General features: G+C 51.5%; 1 protein-coding gene across 7 annotated transcripts in view; it reads right to left on the reverse strand.

Annotated features, from left to right (window-relative positions):
• Nucleotides 1-9115, reverse strand: part of Mef2d (myocyte enhancer factor 2D) — a 33420-nt gene extending 24305 nt beyond the window's left edge. For 5 of the 7 annotated variants that reach the window (XM_069990189.1, XM_069990190.1, XM_069990191.1 and 2 more), the window contains exon 1: nt 8779-9115. The gene's annotated coding sequence lies outside the window, so the exon portion shown is untranslated. Of the gene's footprint in view, nt 1-36; nt 141-7708; nt 7849-8778 lie in introns of those variants that run through there. The other 2 variants (XM_069990187.1, XM_069990185.1) reach the window with 2 other exon arrangements.
• Nucleotides 9116-18604: the final 9489 nt, after the last annotated feature.

Below are 18604 nucleotides of genomic sequence, written 5' to 3' on the forward strand. Positions count from 1 at the left end.
AAGCAGAGGTGCAACAGACCCAGTCCTCTCACATACCTGGAATACCACTCAGATCAGTGCTGGGGGCCTCTAAGGGTCTCTGCCATGGTCTGGCCCAAGGTCATTGCCATGTCACTGGTGGGGCCAGGCCAGTTCTGAAACCCAAGCTGTGCCTGTGTCTCACCCCACCCCAGCAGGCCTAGCAACAATGACTCACTACTGCTCATTTGCATGGAGATTTGCATAGTGTCTTTGACCTTATTCCTTCAAGCTTAACTTCCCATTCCAGGGTCTGGGTCACCCCTATCCAAAATCCCATGACATTTAGGAACCCCAAGTAGAGTTTGAACTTCAGGCCTCTGGCCCCATTCTTTCTCTCCAAATGGCACCCTCAAATGTCTAAACATCTCCAGTGATTGGTCTAGAGCTCAGTCCATTCAGTTGGTCCTCCAGCCTGCCAGATGGGGTGGGGTAAAATCATGAGGAAGAAATGTTCACTGAAGCTACAGGAATCTAGTAAAGTTCCCAGGGCAAAGTGTGAAGGCCACACCACAGCCTGCAGCTCTCAAAACCCACTCCTCCTGCTAGTGCCAAAGATGAGCCACAGCAGCAGGCTGGGATGGAGCTTTCCTATCAGTTCTAGAATCCATGCCCAAAAGTACAGAATGAGAGAACATGACCCAATGCAGCAAGTAAGATATTGAACTACAGAGAACTTCTCAGGGTGAAACCCGTGGACTCAGAGTCATCTCTGGTGCTCCAAATTGCTTTGTCAGAGGCCACCCAATCAAGCATGGGTACCTGGTGACACATGGGCAGGCAGGGAGGCCCTGGCATTGTACTCCTACCAGTGGGAGACAACCAGTCCTCTACCTGCCTTGAAGTTTAACTTCCCTTTGACCATTATAGCATCTACACTTCAGTCATATCCTTTCCAACAGTGAAGCCCAGAAAATGTCTCCTACCTGGGAATTCCTTCCTATTATCTAACTATCATCCTTCCCACAGTAGCTAACCCTGACACTGTAATCTAAGCCCATTTCAGTCATCTAGCAAGAGTGGTGGACAGGGGCCCCTGGCCATCAGAAGAGGCCTTTGCTGAGAAGAGGTGGGGGCGGTTGGGACGGTTAATGTGTCACCTTCCACCTCCCCACCCTACTTCCCTCTGGGGTCCCAGGAGACAGAAGTGAAAGTGGCAGCTGGGGCTTTGGGGGCAGTCAGCTCAAGAGCCGTTGGGATGAGTGTGAATGGCCCTGGTGCTGGGTTTGGGCTCCCTGCCATTGCAGCCAGTGGACTGCTGGTTAGGTGAAAGAAGGTACTTGCCATGGAAATGAGAGCAGTGGGGAATGATGGCACGGGCTCTGGCTAAAGAGAAACAGGTAACAGGCACTCTCTCCCAGGGTACTGCTTCATCTCCTGTTTAGAGCAGCAAGAGCCTTTCTCCTCATTCTAGAACAGAGGGCAGAGCTGCTTGATTGAAGCAGTTTTGGCAAGGAGGGGGCAGGGGCTCTGGTCTGGGCCTGCAGCCTAAACAACAGCTCTTAGAAAAGGAGTAACCCTTGGAAGAAGAGGTGAAGGGTAGAAGAGAAGTGCCCACCTGTACTTGCAATAGGGGACAAGGGACCAGAAAGAGGCCAATCCAATCAGGGAAAGCAAATCCTCCTAGAGACATCACGACCTCGAGAATCCACCAAGGATTTAAAGGGGCCGCTCAGGGCAGTAGCTGGGTCTCCTTCTGACTCAAAGGACAGTCCTCTAAGCCCCTGGCAGTGGGGGAGGACTGGCATGGTGGCTGTGCAGGCTTGCTGAGGCGGCCAGCCAGGCAGCTCTTACAGGATTAGCTTGCTACTTTCAGGAAAGGTGCCAGGTGAGGCTGAGATGCCTGGCCAGATAGAGGGGGCACAGGTGGGCAGGGGCTGAGAAACAGTTGATACAAATGCATGTTCCCAGATCTGTGCTCCTTACCAATACATGGCATCTCATTCCTTCATGAGGACACTGTGCAAGGACCCCTCTGACTTCTAGCAGTAAAGACCTTGGCCTGCCGATTATCCCTGCTTGCCTTTTCTTTTCTTTTTTTTTTTTTTGGGGGGGGGGTCCGGTCGTGGGCCTGAACTCTGGGCCTGGGCGCTGTCCCTCAGCTCTTCAGCTCAAGGCTAGCACTCTATCACTTGAGCCACAGCACCACTTCCAGCTTTTTCTGCTTATGTGGTGCTGAGGAATCGGACCCAGAGCCTCATGCATGCAAGGCAAGCACTCTACCACTGAGCCACCTTCCCAGCCCTCCCTGTTTGCCTTTTCTATGATCTAGAGTTCTCTCCTTCCTCTGAGGGCAAGTCCTGCCTGCTGTCTATTCTTAATTTCTCTGATGGATTTTACAACCAGGGCTCCACCCTTGGGAACAGGTGAAGGGTTTTTCTCTCTTCAGCCTCAGCTCCCCACCAGCAGGCTGACAGGTGGGGGAAAGACAAGAAAGAACAGCTGGGCCAGGACACCTGTCCCCACCCAGGCTGTCTGGGCACCAGGGGCTTGCCACAAGGAATGCATGGGGGGAAGGGGGAAGAGGCCGTCAATACAGAGGTAGGAGGTTCTGGTCTGGAAGAAAGGGTCCTAGATGTCAAGAAGAGAGGCAATGGGAATATCTGAAACACTTAAGAACAGCATTCACGATACACCCATTTTCCTGGCCTAACCTACTATTAACTCCTCATCGAACAGGATACATGCTCTAAAAAGAAAAATTCCAGGTTCAAGGTCTCCCTCAAACCCCCTCAATCTATACTCTTGCCTCCATGTCACTTGATCCAACTGGAGTAGCAAGACCTCTCCACAAAACCAAAACCAAAACTCTCTTCTCCCTACATATTCCCTTCCTGCTGTTTATCTCCCTTTGGGGCTTAGGTATTGCTCTCTCTTTTGTCTCTCAGTTTCAAATATATGCGGGGTTTGGGGGCAAGGACATCATGAGGAATAAGTAAGCTGTCAGCCAGAGGGGTCCTGGTAGGTTCAGAGGGCCAAGTAGAAGGGGAGGACCTGAGACAAGGAGACAGCTGTTCAGAGGGCGCTTAGCTTCCCCACCCACCCCAGGGTCAAACTGGGGCCTGGGCTAAAACACCTTCTCAAAACCTCCTGAGTCCTCAACTTAGATGGCAGAGGCTCTAGGTAACCACCTTAGCAAGTGAGTCCTGGGGGGCGGGGGGGGGGGGGGGCGTGCACTGAAGGTCTGGAAGGATGAAGCCAGCTCAGACACATCTTTGCTGGCCTTCCTTTCCCATAGGAAGCAGGTTGCAGGTCTCCTTTTCTGAGATGTAGAACCAGTTAAGGGAAGGGAAAGGACTTGCCCAAGGGCAGCCGGGATAATAAGAGCAAGAGGTGGGCTGACTGCTGAGCACGGTGTGTACTCTCCCAATCTGGACTGCAAAGAGTGAGGGAGTCTGCCTCCAGCTGTTGCATGCTCCCTCATGGGCTCCCATGGGCCAGGCCTTTGCTTTCAGAGAGCCCAGCTCTGTGGTCCGAGCCATCCCGCTCCAGCACCTCTCCTCATCCATCCCACGGCAGCAGCTCAAGGGAGCGCTAATGGCACCTAGAAGGAGTATCTGCTTGTCCTTGGCGCCTGCTTCCATCCCTTGCTTTGGGGACTTTTCTCATAGCCCTCAGATCCAAAAACAATCCCTTCTCGGGGCTGGGAAGGTGGCTTCAGTGGTAGAGCGCTTCCCTTGCATGCATGAGGCCCTGGGTTCGATTCCTCAGCACCACATAAGCAGAAAAAAAAAAAAGCCATAAGTGGCGCTGTGGCTCAAGTCGTAGGAGCGCTAGCCTTGAGCTGAAGAGCTGAGGGACAGCGCCCAGGCCCAGAGTTCAGGCCCCACGACCAGACCCAAAACAAACAAACAAAAAAAAAAAAACCAATCCCTTCTCATGGGGTCAAAGCAACATTCCCCTCAGCTTGCCACCAAACTCTATTTCTCTGCCCTTTGTCTGGACGACTACCAGGCTGGACTTTACTAACTCTCAACATCTCTTCCTCCTCCTCCTCCTGAGGGCTCCCTGAAGCAGTATCCCTTCTTTAGCCTCGGATAAAAAGCCCTCCTATCCAGGAAAGTTTAAGTAAGTCACTTAAATTCCTGGGGTTCAGTTTTCCCCATTACAAAAACCAGTTGTGGAGGCAAATAGTCTTTATAGGTTATCACGTCCAGTCCAGAGCTCAGCACACAAGGACATAAAAATGGAACTACCCTTCCTCCTGCTCCAAGAATGGCAAAAGTTGTCATTTAGAGAGCTGGGTGAGTGGGTAAGCATGAGAGCAAAGCTTCCCTGACAGAGGCAGGAAGCTTCTGCCTGGTGCATTTGCCTGTCTGCCCAGCTCAAGGGGAGTGGCTCACACACCACAGGCTGGGGGGCACCAAGCCAAGGTTGGTGACCAGGCCTACAGCCTGGAGTCTCTGGGGAGAGTCAGCTTAAATGAGTAAATATGGTCCCGCCTGGGTGTGGCCAGCCACAGGCCAGGGCTTCGGACAGGGCCCTCCCTCACAGCCTACAGCAGAAAGTAGACAGGCAGACAACAGGCATAGCTGCCCTGCCCTGCCCAGCCCAGGCAGGACCTGGTGCGGTGTAGGAATCTGTAGGAATCCCCCTGCTCCCACATACATGGCTTGTCTCTCAAGAAGGCAGACTGTGGCCTTGCCTAGGAAAAAGGAAAAGCAGATGCAGAGGGCCTTGAGGATCACCTAGGCAGAGGATTTGCTCCCAAACGCCTGAGGGCTCAGCTGCAGCCTTGAAAAGACTGAGTGGCCTTGTTCCTGGAGGAGGAGGGTTAGTCCAAGCACACTACCAAAACACCCAGGTGTTTGTATGATTGAAGGTGAAACTCATGTACACCTGGAAACTGAGGCCAGACGGGACAACTTACCCAAGGACACAGGCAGTGTAAGTGCAGAGGTAGGCTGGGCTAGGGCCACCAAGAAGAATGGGGGATGGGATCCAAGTCAGCCAGGGCTCCTTGACTCACAAGCCATACTCTTTACTTCACAGACAGGGCTCTGCCCATCTGTGGTCTAACCTCAATCCCTCCTGCTCCAGCCAATACTTCTCTCTTCAGAGTTCTTCTATGCCCTTCGCCTCTTGCCTCCAGTCCCCTCACCCCATCTCCACTCTCCAATCCTTTAATCATCTTTGCCACTCACTACCCCCACCTCCCGCAGGGTGGCAGCTGTTCTGTGGGTGTCTACACACCCAAGTATGCACCACACACCTTCATACATGTATGACACTAAATGCTGTAGGCCTGCCAGGTGCATCTGGACCTGCCAGTCTGCAAGAGACCCCTCCTCCCACACTCAGTGCTCTTGCTGGGAGAAAGAAGCTCAAAGGCTAGCTCCAGCACAAACTCACCTCAGAATACTTTTTGTCCTAGGCAAGGAGAGAGAAGAGAAAATAAATATTCCAGGAGCCAAATAGCACCAACTCTACTAGGCCAAAGGTCAAGGTATTCTTTTAGCAGATCCACTGGAGAAGAAAGTATTTTGAGATCCCCACCTTTCCCAGGCCGAGTTAAAAGCCATCTCTCTCTTCCCAACCTAGTCTCACTGAGAAGCTCTTCCTGAAGTCTAAACTCCATCCTGCCTGCTGTAACTGAACAGACAGGGCAATATTAACCACCACAGTCAGATGCCCAGCTTCTAGAACAGAGCTCTAAGGCCCTAATACTGTCCTTTCTTCCCATGAGTAAGTCACCAAACTGGGACAGGACAGAGGTTTGGCTGGACTCTGGCCCCATGACTGGCTCATAAAAGCCACCAACGATTACAGTGATGCTGAAGCTGTGCTGGCCCCACCACCATCTCCTCCTTCCCACTTCCCTGTAAAAGAGAGCTAATTGCCTCAGACAAGCTGGCCTTACAGAGCATGAAGAGTCCCCGCCATGGTCCCTAAGGGTGACCACCATGGTCACAGACCTGGAATCTGACCCTAAATGATAGGTTCTTTGCCTACATGGAATCCTCAGCCCCTTTCAGAACCTGGCTAAATAGTTATATTTGTGTCCAGGAGGAAGATCTGTACCCCATCAGCTGCTCTTTTCCAGCAGGGCCACCACTGTCCAGACCAGAGGGCAGAGAAGCAGGAAGCCAGCTTAAATACAACCATGGCAACCTTGGACCTACTCATTTGTCCCTGGAATCCCTTCTCCCCAAGGGGGTACACAGGTGGGTGGCAAAGTGTTCATTCAACAAGGGCCTGTACCAGGCCAGTATAAATACAGATTTTGTACCTAGAGAAGGTTGACAAGACTGGCAGAGGTGCGGGCCTCTCTGGAGGCATGAGGTCCAAGGATACCCACAGCAGAGATACCACCCCAGGGCAGGATCAGAGGAAGATGGGTCACTATCAATGAGGGCCTAACCTCCTACTCCCTTTGTGGCTATGGAACCCCTCAGGTTCCTACTGCTGCTCTTCCTACCCCCAAACTTAAGGAGTCTGCCTGTACCTTCTCCTCTCCATCACGTCTCCAGGAAAGACCCAGGAATGATTAAAAAAGAAAAAGAAAAAACACTGCTGGAGAGTGATTATATAACCGCAGCCAGAAAGACAAGCACATTTCCTAGCCTACAAGAAGAGCCAGGAGCTAGGAGGGGCAGAGTGGGATGGACAATGGGCAGCACCTGCTACTTTTCCAAATCTTCTACCATCCTGTTAACAAGCACTGTAACAGAACCTCTATTGCCCTATTGCCTCCCCCATACACACACACCATACCCATCCTCCATCACAAGGTTTGTGATGCTTTCTGGCTCCTGCTTTTCTTCTTGGATCAGAGTTCATTTGCCTGTCTTCCTTTGAAGTCTCTCCTTGCTAGGAGGCTGTGTCTCAAAGAGCAAAAGGACTAAAGCTCTGACACAGATTTGCTTTGTGTTTTGAGGTAAAAAGCTCAACCTCTCTGGTTGCTACAGAAATGTGAGTAAAAGCTCCTCTCTCCTCCAGAGAAACGCCTTACAAATGTACACTTACATGCAAGCACACACAGAGTATGTTGGGAGGACAGGGGATTTACAACAAAGAGAATATGACTACTGAGACCCAAGGGCTGCAACACCCACACTTGGGACAAGTGGAGAAAGGCTACCATTCCAGTGTCCCCCAACCATCCTATACAATAAGTGCCTCAGCCACTCCCACATGGGTCCCACCTCACCCTCATCTCCTGCACAACACACTGAGAAACCACAGGAAGGAAATTCATTCCCCAGGCAGGCTGTGAAAGCTAGGAGAGCCAGGATGAAGAACTACACTGAGTCCTGAGGCTGGTGGGATCACAAATGGTGGGCAACTATGGACAATGACATATGTCTTTTTATTGCTCTTCTCCACGGAGACCTCCTCTGGGGGCACTTGAAGGGGAGTAGGAAGTGGGCAGCACTGACTCCAATATACTCAATCTCATATTGGCCTGGGCTCCCCTCCTATCTCCAGGCCAGAACAGCCCAAGGTCACTGCCCCAGCCGGCAAACTTCCCATAGTCCAGGCTGGCCCCTGAAACGCTTTGGGGGCCCATTCAGGGAACGGAGGGAAGGTGAATAATTGCCACCTTCAAACCAAAGAAACTAGGCCTCTGAATAAAAGTCATATATGGGGGTGCTGGGCACAGGGAAGGAGCACAGGATCCACCCACTGTACCATCCCCCAACCCAGCAGCACGAGGTAAGGGAGGCCAGGCCTCATATTCAGAACAAACCTGGCATAATCTACTCCGAGGTCAAGTGAGCCCATGCCTAGGGGTGCTCCTTTCCTGGGGCACACTAAAGGGTTGCTGCCAGGTTAGTGTGAATCACCAGAGATCCAGTACTTTCCGTTGTTACACACGACCCCCGATGTGAAAAGGCTGAAAATGCAGGGGGGAAGACTAAGTGTATCTTAATCCCCTAGGCCTAACCTCCCCAAAGCCCACCCCCCCCTCCCTAGCCAGACCCTACTCCTAACCCAGCTCAGCCTGCCATAGGTGGAAAGGCAGACTGGAGAACTCCTCTGCCCAGATGTTGAACAGTTGCAAACTTCTGGCCAGGGGGTTCGTCAGCTGGGGTGGCTGACAAACTGCATCGGGGGGTCTGGGAACAACCCGGGCTGGGAGGTCCCCAGGAGGGTCGTCCGGCGTGCCCATCTCCTGGGGCGACTCGGCGTCCCAACTCCATAAAACACCGGCAAACACGGGCCGGGAGACACACTCACAACCCAACCCACCCCCCGGGTGTCATCTGAACAACATCCCCCCTCCCTCCCCCGCTTCCCAAACAGCTGCGGCTCCCCCCGCCCCCACCCTGCACCGCCCTCCCGGGCCCCCTTCGGCACCATTTCGGGCCAAGGAGGAGGGAACAGGCGGCGAGGGGAGGGAGGGAGAGGGCGAGCCGGCTGTTAAAATGTCAGTCGCTCCAGGCTGTCACCGGAGACCCCCTGTGAGGATGGCGCCCTTTCCCAGACCCCTCGGAGGCCTTCCGCTCCTCGGACGCGAACAGGCCGGCGCGCCCCCCAATGCGCCGGTCCCCACCCGCACCTCCAACACCCCAGGGAATCACACAACCCACTCCACGGGCCCCCCACCGCCGACTCCCTGACACCAACAGTTCTCGGGGTAACCCCCCGCCCGCGCCGCGCGGGGACACGGTCCGCTCCGCGAGTTCCGCCCGGCCCGGGGCCACCCCCCCCAGCACCCCTCCGGGGACGGTCCGGACCCCCCTCCACCCCAGCCCCAGCCCGGGGTGGGGGAGGGGGGCTCTTAAAGTGGCAGACGCACCATTTTTCTCTACTCACCAGTCCCGCTGGGGAAATGGGGTGTCACAGCAGGGAGGGGATGGCCCTAGCCCCAGGTCTGGGGTATCTTCCACAGCGGGAAGCTGCCGCTCGGGGCGGGGGGAATAATAAATGAGGCCGGCGTCCGCGCGGGCCCTGGGCGGCGCCGGGGGCCTCGGCCCCCGTCGTGGGCGCGGGGGCGGGCGGGCGGGCGGCGGCGGGCGAAAGAGGACCGGGGCCGAGCGCTGGAGCCGCCTCGACTGTTGTTGATATTTTGCTTCCTTCCTCCTTTCGGGCTCCAAAGGTAACTCCTCCAGCCCCCGGGAGTCGAGGCCGACGTAGGCACAGCTCAGCCTAGCTTGCGAGGTGGGAGGGGGAGAAGAGGGAGGGAGACCAGAAGTGATGGACAGGCGGCGGCCCAATGGCAGGAACCCATGGGGGCGGAGGGGCGGGGCCGGACGGGGGCGGTCCGGAGCGCGGCACCGCCTCTTGCTTCCCTCGGGCCGGCCGGGCCGGGCCAGTGGCCCCCACCCCGCCACCCTCCCAAGCAGGCTGCGGCGTGGGGAGCGGCAGATCCCTCCGCCTGCGGGGAAGGGGAGAGAGAAGGGAGAGATTGGCGGAGACCGAGCGAGGCAAAGTAGAAAGGCGAGGCTCCAGAGGCCTTGAAAGGGATCGTCCCGTGCCCCCGGTGCCCCCTCCAGCTCGCGGACAGCCGCCGGGCGCCGCCGCCGCCCCGCGCTCCCGGAGCTTCCTCCTCGGGGCTCCGCGGGAGGCGCCGACACTCCCGGGCACACACGCTACCTTGACACCCCCAAGCCCCAGGAGAGTTGGGAGGCAGGAAGGCGTCTTAAGTAGAAAAATTAAGAGGAGACTGTAAGTGATGGGAAGAATCCATCTCCCCACTTTATGTGTGACAAAGCTCCACTTACAGGACCACGTTCTCTCCTGAGGTTACCTGGGGAGCTCAACGGCTCCCTCTACCTGCGACGAACCCCCTCCCCTTCCTGGGCCCGGCTCGGCAGACGCCCAGCAATTTAAAGCGACCGCTCATAGTTCGCGGGTGACCTAATCTTCAGTGCCTGCGCGCCCCAGCCGAGGGGGCAATTTGAAGGGCGCGCCCCCCACACACACTCTCCATCTGCCTCCCAGGAAACATCTAGAAGCACCTTAGTAAAGAAGTAGTAGTAGATCTTAATGGTGAGATTTTTTAAGGGCCCTACAAGAGTGTAGGTGCCCGGGTCGCTGACACTGGACCCCATTTGCTTTCCTCATCAGCCAATATTCCTGATACTTCCAAGGGAAGCGGCTTTCTAACGCGAAGCTTGAGGAAATGATCGGATCTGACATAGATCTCAAAGAATCTTGCAGAACAGAAGGGCACTCAGTTCTTCACACTGATTTCTATCTGGCTGGGTCTAAATATACTGGACAAAAACCCAATTCTGGGTTAGTACTTAGACCAATATGTACAGAGAAAGGAAGCATATCATGCAGCAATTTTGCACCCAACCTGCCTCAGTTCAAATCCTTACTCCACCACTTATTATTAACTGTTAACACAAGAACAGTAATTCTCTACCTGATTATCTTCCAGAGTGAAGCAGAAATGGTGATAATAGGACCAAACATACATTTGGCATGAAAATCAAGTTAGCTCACCAAAGTTGTGTAGCACACTGCATTATAAAAACTTAGGCTTTTGGGCCAAAGGGCAAGACAAAACATTCCTTCGGGTTCCAGTTAGTTCAGACCAGTCTTAGAAGAAGGGTAGAGCAGTGGGATTGTTTTTGCAAATAGGTTGGAGGTTTATTTTGTACCGTGAACTAGAAGCCAGCAGGCTCTTATTTCCTTGGCCTCAGTTTCCACCCTTTCTACCTGGCCCCTCCGTAAGGAAACCTGATTTATACAATGTCCTACATTATCCCTAAATGTGGTTTCTCAATTCCCCACTGGTTTGGGGTATCCAGCATCAGAGCAAGTTCTCCCTGCCAGACAAGGCTAGCTTGCCCCCCAAACATCAGGGTAGGCAGGGAGAGCCCTTATAACACTTCCCCACAGATTGGAGGCATGAGCTTTGTGCCAGAGTTGACACTGTGGCAGTAGCAGGATGAGAAAGTGCCCCCCCTCCCCAAAGTTGGGAACCTCCCCTCACTTGTGGCCTCTATTTTTAGTGCTTCCCCAGGCTCTAGCTGGAGAAATCGTTTAGTCATCAGGGTGTTTATTTTCCGGCTGTTTCCGACGTCGGGAAAGCAGAATGTTGAGACTGGAGAGATCCAAGACTGTTGGAAGACTTCTTAGGAACAGGCTTGGGAACGAAGCCTTCAGTCCATTGGGTCCCAAATCAGAGAGGGGGAGGTGGGCAAAAAGTCCCTAGGAGACCAAGGGGGCTAAATTCTCAACCTGCCTCAAATCTAGAAGCTCTCCAAGCCAGAGAGCCCTCTGGCCTAAGCTCTACTTGAAGATTCTCACACAAGCAGCCCAGAAACAAATTCTTTCCCAGGGCCAATTCCCAGAAACCCCCTCCCCAATCCCTGTAGATAAGCATGAGTCTCCCGCCAATCACAACTCCAGCCAATCTCAAGCCAGAAGCAAGCCTGCCAGATCTATGATTGGCTGGCTGTTCCTCCCAGCCTTGGAATGTTGGGTCCTTAACAAAGGAATGAGGAAGGAAGGTGAGTCACCTGGGGAGGGTATTAAAGGGCCAGGAGCTGGAGGGAAAACGGATGAAGTGAAGAGCTCAGAGAGAGATTAAGTGACCTAATTCCTGAGATGCTCACACATGACAGTGCACAGGACAACAGAGTAGGAGATGCTGATGTTGTTAATGGGACCGAATTTAGAATGTGGAGTAAACTTCTGGGAAGAAGTAAAATAACATGCACAAGATCCTGATTTTCATGGAGGAAGACAAAAAAATCTCTAGGGAGTGAGGGCTGCTGGAAGCTCGAATGGAAATAAGGACTTCCGGAAAGTGACTCACTAAATGGCCTAGGCTTTCCATCTCATAATCTTCATATGTAGAATGAGCAGGACCAAAAACCTAGGGTCTCATTTTTCCTCCCTCACTTCAAAGTGCCCACCCATCATTTCTAGTCACCTAACAAGCCTACGCTGCTATGAAATCCTCTATGATCAGACATTTAGATGTCCACCAAAGTCCAAAAAGAATAGGTTGTATAAATTCCTCCCATACGTTTATACAGTTTACCACAAGTATAACCCAGGGAAGTCATTGCTGGTCAGGCCTCTAATCTGCATGGATTGACTGGCCTCTCCCACCTTCTCTACAGACATTAGAATAATCTTTTTTTTTTTTTTTTGGGGTCCGGTCGTGGGGCCTGAACTCTGGGCCTGGGCGCTGTCCCTCAGCTCTTCAGCTCAAGGCTAGCGCTCTACCACTTGAGCCACAGCGCCACTTCCGGCTTTTTTCTTTTTGCTTATGTGGTGCTGAGGAATCGAACCCAGGGCCTCAGGCTTGCAAGGCAAGCGCTTTACCACTGAGCCACCTTCCCAGCCCATTAGAATAATCTTAATGTCCTATCACCATCCATTTCATTCTTTCATCAGATTGATCCTTCTCGCAGCAGTTTTTGAGTGATCGCCACAGAGACTTCCCATTGCTCTCCACATCTGTCACCTTGCTTGTAAAGCAAAGGACATTAAGCAGCTGTATGGTAGCTGGGGGCATATATTCTCATCACTGATTTGGTGCTGCCCTGTGCCAACTTGCGTAGCACTCTCCATGTTGTATCATCTATCTCCCCAGTACACACCATAGTATACACTCTGACATTTTTGGTTTCCAAATTTACTCTTCCTCATCAGAACCTGAGCTCTTTAATAAGAGACTGAGATCTAACTCAATCTCAGGTCTTCAGAGTTTTGCAGAACCAGCATGGAATGCACTCAGCAAATACATCGCATGCATCTCTATGTGTGTGTGCATTCGGGTATGCAGTTGTGTACTGGCGTTAAGATTATAAAAGCTTTATTGAACAACTCTATTTCTCCCACTAGTAACTACTAGCCCAGGGATGAAGGGTCTGTAAGGAACTTCTGGTCTTGAGGTTCCTTCAAGTTTCACTTCAGAGTTGGAAGGAAGGATGGATGGCAGAGTCAGGCAGAGAGCTGTCCAAGGCTGTACTGGCAAAGCCGAGCTCCAAGTCTAATGCCAGGATGCCTAAGGCCAGACTTTGGGGCAAAGGGCAGAAGCCACACCCTGGAGCTGAAGAGAGCTGAGGGGGGGGTGTGCCAGAGCGGTGTCCGAGTCAGTATATTACCCCCCCCTACACACACACACACACACACACACACACACACGAGTTCCCTGCCCCCCCCCCCCCCCCCCCCGGCTGGGCAGGATGTGGTGGCAGCTGCAGGAGGGTGGGCAGGATGTGGGGGTGGGGGCAGCTGAAACGCAGCCTGACAGTCCGCTCCCCAGCTCCTCCCTCTTCTTTGGCTCCCCCATCCGCCCCCCCTCCCGGTCACGTGCTCCCAGCCTAGGCACCGACGGACTACTTCCCCCTTTCCGCGGAAGGACATAATTGACATTGCAAACTTCAATCACCACCGACTTCAGCTGTACCGCGCCATTTTCTTGAGCCACAGCCTGGGATAGAAAGTTTTCTCTATACACATTTCTTTAAAGCCCTGATCATTAACCTGGAAGAGGCCCCTTTAAATGCAAATTAACTGCCTTCCCTCCCTCCTTTCCCCCCCACCCCCATCCCAACTTTGCTCCTCGTGCCCAGACTCCACCAGCTGCCATTGACGTCATGCGTGCGTCAGCATCGCCAGCCCAACCAGACGGCACGTGGGGAGAAGGTTGTCTTAAAGGGCCAGCGAATCACGGCCTGCTGGGTTACTGCTCTGAGATTTTAGCCTTGGACAGGGAAAGTGAAAATAAGAGAAAATATATTGAATCTGGAAGAAATATATACCGACATTAGGAAGGATTTCCAGAATAGAGGGAAGGCATTCTTGTACCTCTTTATTTTAGTGCTGGGAATTGAAACCAGGCCCTGTACATGCTAAGCACAGTATCACTAACCTATATCCCCCAACTCCAGAAAAGTGTACTCAAAACGAGACCTTACCTTTATTTATTTACTTATTTATTTTTGCGTGTATGGGGCTTGAACTCAGGACCTGGGTGCTGTCCCTTAGACTTTTCACTCAAGGCTGGTGTACCACTTGAGCCACAGCTCCACTTAGGCTTTTTTGTGTATGTATGATTAATTGGTGATAAAAGTCTCATAGACTTTTCCTTCCCCAGGTTGGCTTTGAACCTCATCAGATCTCAGTCTCCTGAGTAGCTAAGATTACAGGCATGAGCCACAGGCAACTGACTCAAGCCCTTGCCTTTAGATTTCTCATAAGTTTGGGGTATTTGAGACTGGGAAAGAAATCCAAGAGCAGAACACTCAGAAAGTAAAGGAAGGTAGCCTCTAAGACTCCTGATTTCCAATCTACTTACCAAGGCCCAGCAAGTCCACAAGCTCAAGGACTTTGGCCCCTTTGGTCTTCAGCCTTAGAGTAGAGCATAGTAGTGGTACTAGGTCCTCAACCTACTTATTTGTGAAATGAGTGAATTAATCCTTTTATTCCATTTCAAAGCCACCTCCTTTAGGTGTTCCCTGATTGTCCCACCCAGCACTTATAGCACTTACCCATCAGCTAAAGACAATCTCATTTTTTAAATAGGATTAAAGAACCCATCTCTACACTTTCCACGTATTTAATTCCATGGGACAGTGGCTAAGAGCACAGAACTTGGATTCCTATAAACTTGGGTTCCACCTAGATTTATACTGTTTACTAGTTGAGTGACCTTGGCACATCTCCATATCTTGCTTTTGGGGGGAGGGGGCAGGGAGGAATAGACCTTTTTTTTTTTTTTTTTGGTCGGTTGTGGGGCTTGAACTCTGGGCTTGGGCACTGTCCCTCAGCTCTTCAGCTCAAGGCTAGCACTCTACTACTTGAACCATTTCTGGTTTTCTGGTGGTTTATTGGAGATGAGAGTCTCTCAGAAGCCGGGCGCCGGTGGCTCACTCCTGTAATCCTAGCTACTCAGGAGGCTGAGATCTGAGGATCGAGGTTCAAAGCCAGTCTGGGCAGGAAAGACTATGAGACTCTTATCTCCAATAAACCACTAGAAAACCAGAAGTGATGCTGTAGCTCAAGTGGTAGAGTGCTCGCCTTGAGCTAAAGAACTGAGGGACAGTGCACAGGTCCAGAGTTCAAGCCCCATGACTGACAGAAAAAAAAGAGTCTCTCAGACTTTCCTGCCCATGCTGGTTTTGAACCATGATCCTCAGATCTCAGCCTCCTGAGTAGCTAGGATTCCAGGTGTCAGACACTGGTGCCTGGCAGAATAGACTCTTACTATGTACTCCAGACTGACCTCAAACTCGAAATCTTTTTGTCTTAGCCTTTTAAGTCTTGGCATTAGAGCTGTATACCACTGTACCCAGCTTTCATATCATCTAATAACTGCTGGGAGAGGGAGGACAGTATTATCTAATAGATTTGCTGTGAATATCAAGCGGGGTAATTCCTATGAGGCTCTTGTTTTGTATATATAATAAGCAAGCACTCTGGATCAATGAGGCACAGGGGCTTTTCCTTTTTTCCTTTTTTTTTTTTTGGGTCAGTTGTGGGGCTTGCACTCAGCCTGGGAGCTGTCCCTTTGCTCTTCAGCTCAAGGCTAGCACTCTACCATTCTGAGCCACAGCTGTACTTCTTTCCTGGTGGTTAATTGGAGATAAGAGTCTCATGGACTTTCCTGCCTGGGCAGACTTTGAATCTCGATCCTCAGATCTCAACTTCTTAAGTAGCTAGGATTTACGGGCATGAGCCACCAGCACCCAGCTTTTTACTTTTTTTTTTTTTCCAGTCATGGGGCCTGAACTCTGGGCCTGGATGCTGTCCCTCAGCTCTTCAGCTCAAGGCTAGCGCTCTACCACTTAAGCCAGAGCGCCACTTCGGGCTTTTTTCTGCTTATGTGGTGCTGAAGAATTGAACCCAGGGCCTCATGCATGCAAGGCAAGCATGCTACCACTGAGCCACCTTCCCAATCCTTTACTTTTTTATTTTGTAGGTCATGGGGCTTGAACTCTGGGTCTAGGTGCTGTCCTCAGCTCTTCAGCTCAAGACTAGTGTTCTACCACTTGAGCCACAGAACCACTTCCAATTTTCTGGTGGTTAATTGGAACTAAGAGTCTTACAGACTTTCCTGCCTGGGCTGGCTATGAACCATTATCTTCAGATCTCAGCCTCCTGAGTAGCTAGGATTACAGGCGTGAGCCACCAGTGCCCAACTTGACCTCAGCTGAATATCCTTCTTTCTCTACCTTCTGAGTGCTAGAATTACAGGCATATGTCACCACTCCTGGCTAGAAACAGAATTTTTTGTTTGTGTTTTGATGCCAGTACTGGGGCTTGAATTCAGGGCCTACACACTGTCCCTTAGCTTTTTCACTCAAGCTGGCATTCTATCACTTCAGCTCCACTTCCAGCTTTTTGGTGGTTATTGGAGAAAAGAGTCTCCAGGCTTATCTGCCTGGGCTAGCTTCAAATTGGGATCTTCAGATCTCAGACTCCTGAAGTAGCTTGGATTACAGTCATAAAATCTCAGACTCCTGAAGTAGCTTGGATTACAGTCATAAGACACCTAGAGGGGCTGGGAAGGTGGCTCAGTGGTAGAGCGCTTGCCTTGCATGCATGAGGCCCTGGGTTCGATTCCTCAGCACCACATAAGCAAAAAGAAAAAAGCCGGAAGTGGCTCAAGTGGTAGAGCGCTCTAACCTTGAGCTGAAGAGCTGAGGGACAGCGCCCAGGCCCAGAGTTCAGGCCCCATGACTGGACCGGAAAAAAAAAAAAAGACACCTAGGGCTGGCTTTTTATTTTTTATTTTTTGGTACTGGGGAACGAACCTAGATCTTTCTGTATGCTAGGTAAGTGCTCCAATACTTGAGCTGTACCACTTTCCCCCTGGGTAAGTTTTAAGAGTGCCATTCAGGGTTCCAAACTGTGAGTTTCTAGAGAACATGAGTTTACAAGTTTATGGCATACTAATTTATTCCTAACTCTAAGCAGAATATGTAACTTGTAACCAGTGTTTTTAAAATTATTTTTGAAGCCAGGTGCCAGTGGCACATGCCTATATTCCTAGCTACTCAGGAGGTTGAGATTTGATAGCAGTTTGAAGCCAGTCCAAGCAGGAAAACTCCCAAGCAACTCTTATCTCCAATTAACCAGCAAAAAGCTGGAAATGGAGCTGTGGCTCAAGATAGTAGAGCACTAGCTTTGAGCACAAAAGCTCAGGGACAGTGCCCAGGCCCTGAGTTCAAGTCCCAGGACCCCCCCCCCCATAAATGTTCATAAATAAAAAATGTTTATTCAGGGCTGAAGTATGGTTCAATTGCTAGAGCACTTGTCTAGCTAGGCTATGATTTTAAACCTAGTACTGCCAAAGAAGAAAAAGGTTGTAGGATGAATAAAAATTTCAGTATTTACTGAACTCTGAACCTCATATCCCTAGAGTTGTTATCCACAGAGGGAAAACTATAGATTTCCCTCTTGCCCCCTCTCAGGCTTCCTCAGTGCTCCAAATTTTAAAGCTTTATGGTAGAACCTCAAGGTAGAATTGAGGCTCCTCTTTGTAGTTGGAACAACCAGTTGCAAGTGACTGGTGTGGAGGAAGACTTGGGGCAGGGGAGAGATGCCTACTTCTTCTAGTCCCCAGAGCAGCTACTGAAAACTTTTTTCCCAGAAAACTTAGGCTGGGGTTCTGCCAGAGACAAATAAACACTGAAGGGAACCAAAAGCTGAGAATTTTTTGCCCAGACATTAACCTACCTTCAGCCTTTTCTTCTCTGAAATCCCACCCACCAATCCATCTCTAATGCCTCTTCTTCCTAGTGTGCTTCCTACTCCCCATTCCAGTCATATTCCCTTCAGTTTCCCTATTATAGTGATAGTGAGGGAGAGGGCAAGGCTTTGTATCACCTGATTCCATCTCCTTGGCCAGAGGAGTCCTGGCCAGTGGTCACTTCATCCTGGTTCAGCCTGTCTTGCAGTTGCTTATGGATCTGATTGTCAGTATCTGTCACCATCTCTGTAGTAGAAGGTCTGACAGGCAACAGAAGTCACTGCCTCCAGGGAGTAGCCAGGGTCAGAAGGCAGTGAAATGCTCTCTTCTTTGAAGAGGAGGCAAAACTGGAGACCCTCCAGGGGCTGAAAGCGACTCTATCAAGCCAAAGAGCACAGGGGGTGGGTGGGATTTCCTCACTGGAGTATCCCAGCAGCCTGGATGCTAGCTCCACCCTGTGCAAGGGTAGGGTAACACCCAGGAGCACTATGTTCCAGAAAACCCCAAAATAACCTGTCTCCACTGTCCGGCTGCTATTTCTGTCCATCTTGTTTAATTATTTAAACCCAAGTTGGGGAGTGAACTATAAAAAGCTTGGGGACCCAGGAGAGCTGGGAGACTCGCCAGGTTGCAACAGAAGCAGACCACAGGGTTTGGGTGAGGTCACTTGGTCCCGCCTCCTGCCTGAAAGTTCCTTCTGTTGTTTGACTGCTTCCTTAGCTAGATGGCTGATTTTAGTCCTCCCTCCCTCAAGCTCCTTCATGCCCTCATTTTGCAGCTTTCTAGCCCCTGGTTAGCTTGGGAACTGGCCTTCATTCCAGCCTCCTTATTCTGGAAGTACTTCCTCTCAGCTCTCTCTTGGCTGACCTGCTCCCTAGCCCTGACTTCTTAACAGATAATATTCTCAGACATAAGTGCCTGCTTGTGGGGTGGCAGGGGACGTCAGGTGGATGCAGAGACAGGAGGATTGGTGTC

This window comes from Dipodomys merriami, unplaced genomic scaffold, assembly GCF_024711535.1.
Source record: "Dipodomys merriami isolate MVZ:Mamm:240054 unplaced genomic scaffold, mDipMer1.0.p SCAF_392, whole genome shotgun sequence".
Taxonomy (NCBI): Eukaryota; Metazoa; Chordata; class Mammalia; order Rodentia; family Heteromyidae; genus Dipodomys; species Dipodomys merriami.